The sequence below is a fragment of the Sinocyclocheilus rhinocerous genome, unplaced genomic scaffold, assembly GCF_001515625.1.
Source record: "Sinocyclocheilus rhinocerous isolate Xijiao unplaced genomic scaffold, SAMN03320098_v1.1 scaffold942, whole genome shotgun sequence".
In the NCBI taxonomy this organism is placed as follows: Eukaryota; Metazoa; Chordata; class Actinopteri; order Cypriniformes; family Cyprinidae; genus Sinocyclocheilus; species Sinocyclocheilus rhinocerous.
In genome coordinates this window covers 2,281,188-2,286,608 of record NW_015627890.1, presented here as the reverse complement: position 1 = coordinate 2,286,608, position 5,421 = coordinate 2,281,188, and positions in this window count along the sequence as shown.

Sequence of the window (5,421 nt, the reverse complement as noted above, 5' to 3'; positions counted from 1 at the left end):
GTCTTCACAACATGGCGGCGGCGGGGGTAGCAACAATAAAGTTACGCCTTCTTTCTTTGCGTGCACATTTGGGCGGCATTATGCAAATATTTTCACATAGTGAGGTAGATATGTGGGGCGTGTTTAAACGAGGCGTTTTAGGAGGGCGTGGACCAGTCTTAACTTTTATAAAGAATATCTCTTTGGGTTTGAGACTTTAGTCTTTGCAACTTTAGGGATCTTATCTGTTCAGAAACAGCTTGTAACACTCCAAAGAGAAAGGAAAACTTGAAATCGCATCATATGACCCCTTTAAAATACCTGTTTTCTGTTTGAATATATTTAAAATGTAATTTATTCCTGTTATGTTTCAGCATCATTAATTTAATGTTATTAAATGCAAATTTTATGTTATTTAGTTTTAAGTACTAAATGTTTTTATTATGGTTTTAATTTTAGGTAATAACTCTGGTCTACAGACAAAAGACAAAGATCTCACTATGAACTCAAACAATTCTAATCAAATTAAAACGATATTACATGAATTAACTTTCTCATTGTATGACAACAATGGTCTAATTAATTCTAGAAGGAACATCAGAGATAAGGTTGATACCTAAATGAAACAGGAGAGTTTCATAATTTTCCACTGGGAATATGAGAGAAACCTCAGGGGACAGTAACTTGTCAGTTCTCTAGACTGTTATTCCAGTCTACCGCTAATTGAAAACTTGACTGAAACACCGCAGGATCATGTAAACTGGGATGCTCTCATCCTGCTTCTTCTCTAAGGTCATTTATGGGGTTTCCAGTGACGTGCTGCTGATGGATGCGAGTCAAAGGGTCAGCCAATTTACCCGTTGTCATGGCAGCACAGAGGTTTCAACCACGGCGCTGGATGACAGGCAGACACATGGGTTCACTGCAGACTCGGGAGGTCGGAGGTCATTGGGTAGGTGAAATGTTCTGCAGGGTCACATGTAAAAACTCTTTTATACTTTTTCATTCTTATGCATATATGCCAAACTTATGTTTAGTCTACTAATTGCAGGCTGTGAGCAGGAGGTTAACGTCATCATATAATCTGAACAGGACTGTGTGTTTGTCTTTTTCTTAATTTCTCTGAACATTTGTTTTCTGTGTGTCAGTGTCTGACAGCAGCTTCATCTTTCGTTTTCTCATACTGATGGAACAAAGTCGTTTGTTGTTGGCTATCACTTTTATTGTCGAGACACTGTTAGCTCGGTGGGAAGAGCAGGTAGAGCAGCAGATGTGACAGTGAGAGTGAAAATGCTTGTTTGGGCTTGTCTTTTGCTTGTGTTTCTCGAGGTCTCTCTCTCTCTCTCTCTCTCACACACACACACACATACAATAATACACCAGGGTTATACAGTAACAGAGTCAAAGTGTCCCCGCCACGCAGCACCATGTTTCTGCCACGCTGGCAGACTGATGTCCCGTCTTTGGCTGTTTGAGCTTCAACATTCAACCACTGTGAACACAAAGTGGTGAAGAAACAGGGTTAACAGAAGTTAAAAATAGAATAGAATGAACTAAAAATAACAAAGTAAATCCACATAACTGAATCAGATAGAAAAGTGTATTTTATTAGGACTGTCAATTTAAGTTGCGGGCTCAAGTTTTTGAAATAAGTCTCTTATGTTAAGGAAGGCTGCATATATTTGATCAAAAATGCAGTAAAAATGATTTTTGTGAAATATTGTAATTTAAAATACCTGTTTTCTATTTGAATATATTTTAAAATGTAATTTATTACCGTTATGTTTCAGCATAATTAATTTAATGGGCCCCACTTTATATTAAGTGGCCTTAACTACTATGTACTTACATCAAAAATTAAGTACAATGTACTTATTGTGTTCATATTGTATTGCAAAACACTTCTGCTGCTATTGAGGTGGGCAGTTTCAATATATTTGTAATTTTGTATATTACTTTTTACAATACAAATTGGGCCCCACTTTATATTAAGTGGCCTTAACTACTATGTACTTACATCAAAAATTAAGTACAATGTACTTATTGTGTTCATATTATATTGCAAAACACTTTTGCTGCTATTGAGGTGGGATATGGGTAAGGTTAGGGACAGGTTTGTTGGTATGGGTGGGTTTAAGGGTGGGTTAAGGTGTAAGGGATGGGTCAACTGTGTAATTATAAATGTAATTACAGAAATTAATTACAGATGTAATTACATGCAGGTATTTTTAAAATATAAGTACAATGTAAAAACATGTATGTACACAATAAGTGCATTGTACCTAATTATTAATTTAAATGTAAGTACATAGTAGTTAAGGCCACTTAATATAAAGTGGGTCCATTTAATGTTATTAAATGCTAATTTAATGTTATTTTGTTTTAAGTAACAAATGTTTTTATTATGGTTTTAATTCTTGTTCTTCTTATTATTATTATCAATGCTTAACAGTTGTGCTGCTTCATATTTTTTGTGTGGAAACCATGATACTAATGTTTTTTTTTTCATTTCAAAGGTCATTTGTATCATTATAAATGTCTTTACTGTCAATTTTGGTCAATTTAATGCATTCTTGCTGAATGAAAGTATTAATTTCTTTAATACTTTACACAAAAATGGCTAACTTTAACCTGAAAGCTACAAAAATGACAAAAATATGATTCAGACTAACTGTGCAATCAGTTCAGGTCGCAGCAGTTGCTCCAACAGTCAAGTTACTTAAATACATATAAAAATAAAATCCAAAGACAAATATTTGTAAATTAAATACTTTAGATGTGTAGGGAATAAAAATGACTGGTCGTCACCTTATCGTATGTTACTTCAGCAAGTTTCCATTGTTGATATCTTTCTTGATTATGAAACTGATAATGGGAGTTTTGTTTTGCTAGTAAAGTAGTCCATAATATTAATATATATCTACCATTCAAATGTTTGGGGTTGGTAAGATTATTTTATGTTTTTGAAAGTCTCTTATGCTCACCAAGACTGCATTTAATTGATTTCAGTGATGACATCTTTCTTGATCATAATGGGTGTTTTGTTTTGTTCGACTAGTAATTCCTGTTTTAAATACCATTAATTATACCTTTGATGAACAGCAGGTTTTAGGGCCCAGTGTGGAGGTGATTTTTTTGGTGGATGGGTGGCGAATGTCACTGCAGTGATGCTCCTGGCAGACATAACCGCTCTCATCTCTCATTCTGCCCATGTCCCGCGGTCCTCCTGTGCCCTATGGCCCTCTCGTCTCGCTCGCCCTCATTTCCTGGAAGATATAACCAGCAGGGGGTGTTTGAAGAGGCTTCATCTGTTTCACCAGTGTTATTTGGCATCTTAACATAATGTGCTTGTCTCTGTCCAAGACTCATCAAAGAGAAAATCAAAACAGCTCGCTTTTATCTCTGTCCGGGTGTCTCAGAAAGACACGGAGCAGTTTGTGTTTATGTAAATGAAAGTCTGTCTGTCTGTCTGTCTGTGCGTCTGTGTTGAACGCTCACGCTCATCAAAGACGATCTCAAACAAATTCGCTGGGGCTCTGAAAAAGAACGTGGGAATGATAAAAGCTTCATTAGTAGCTGCTCTTGTTTTATCAAAGCTGGCTGTGTGATTGTGTGTTCACTTCCTCTCTGTGATGCTGAAATGCATGTTGCCTTCCTCCAAAGGAAACAATACATTTTATACAGCGTAATGAACTCCGGTTCAACTCCATGAATGCACACAAACACACTTTAATAATGCAAGTTATCTCATTCTACACAGTCATTTCAGGAGGCAAAAATATTTTTTGCTCAATGGTTTGGGTTTTGTCAGTGACAGCATAGACTGTAGAAAATGGTACTATTCTGACTGTGACATTTTGCAGTACAGTGACCACTATAATTTGGTTGGCCTATGCTCTTTCTTCTGTGCATAATAAAATAATTTCAACTCAACTCAAATTTATATATTTATGTTTTTGTTCTATTATTTTTGCTTTGTGTTATTTTTTATTTCATTCTTTGCTTATGTTATTTGTCTTGTTATTGTGTTATTGTTGATTTAATTTTTTTTATTTGCTTTTAATATCTGTGTTTTATTGTTATTTTATATTATGTTTTATGTTATGTTGTTTTTTATTTGTTGTTTTATACTTTTTTATTTGTATTATTTTATTTTTTGCTTATGTAAATGTTTTGTTATTTTATGGTGTGTTTTGATGTTTATTATTGTTTTATATTTATATTTGTTTTTTTTTGTATTTTATTTTCATAATTTTTTGCTTTGCTTAAGTTAAATATGTTGTTATGTATATTTTGTTGTTATGTTTTTATTTACTTATTTTATTGTTTTATACATATTTTTTGTTTTGTTGATTGTTTATGTTGTTATTGTTATTTTGATTTGTTTTGCAAGTAGCTGTGCATTTTATAAGCAGACTTGCATCATTGCGATGCCAGGTTTTGCATTGGTAAACGCCACTCATTTTCTTCATAAAATCTTTAACAGCATTATATTTTTATAGATTAATGAACCATGTATATCCTGCATGCTATAGTATTTTGAAAGCCATAAAAAAGTAGGTCGCACCAGGGTTCAGTTTGTCCTGCATTTCAAAAGAACACTGAGGAGACAATTAGAGGGTGATAAAGTGGAGACGAAGAAGCATGCAAAACATTGTGTGTGTGCATCTGAAAGAGAGGATGCACTGCAGTGTGAACGGAGCATAACTAACAAGCTATTTGAAACTTTCCTCCTGTCTGGATTATCCTGATGCTCAAATTAAATAATGTTTACTGGAGCGTCCCAGGCGTGGACGGCGGCGCAGTGAATCTGCATAAGAGAGGAGCCTCTTTTGACTCTTCCTCTCCTCATCAATATTCAAACTCACTGACTTTTTCTCTCACACAGACGCGGCTACGACAGCGACGCCGATGGCCAAGCGCACGTCAGGACTGTGGCTGCACTCCGTAGTGAGTTTTTTTTTTACACAAACACACACATTTTTTTCACTGCTTTTCAAGTGTTTGTTGATTCTACTGTACATCAAATTCCATTATTATGCTTTTAATTAACACATTGCCCATCTGTATTACTAGCTTTTCTAAGTTTCATAACCAAATTTCAGGCCCATGAGGGCATGAAAATCACAAAAGCAATACTCAAAAGACCCATGTCTAAACTATTAAGGGAGTAGTTCAACCAAAAATGAGAATTATGTCATTTTTTACTTTCATGTCATTTCAATCCCTGTGAAAAACTTACTTTTTTCTGTATTTTTTTTAATTCAATGAAAGCAAAAAAAGCATCATAAGGGGCTGTAAAAAGTTTTAGGTCAGTACAATTTTTAATGTCTTTTATGCTCAAGGCTGCATTTATTTATTTTATTGCATAAAATACAGTAAAAACTGTAATAAAATTTAAAATATCGCTTTTCTCTTTTAATATCTTTTAAAATGTAATTT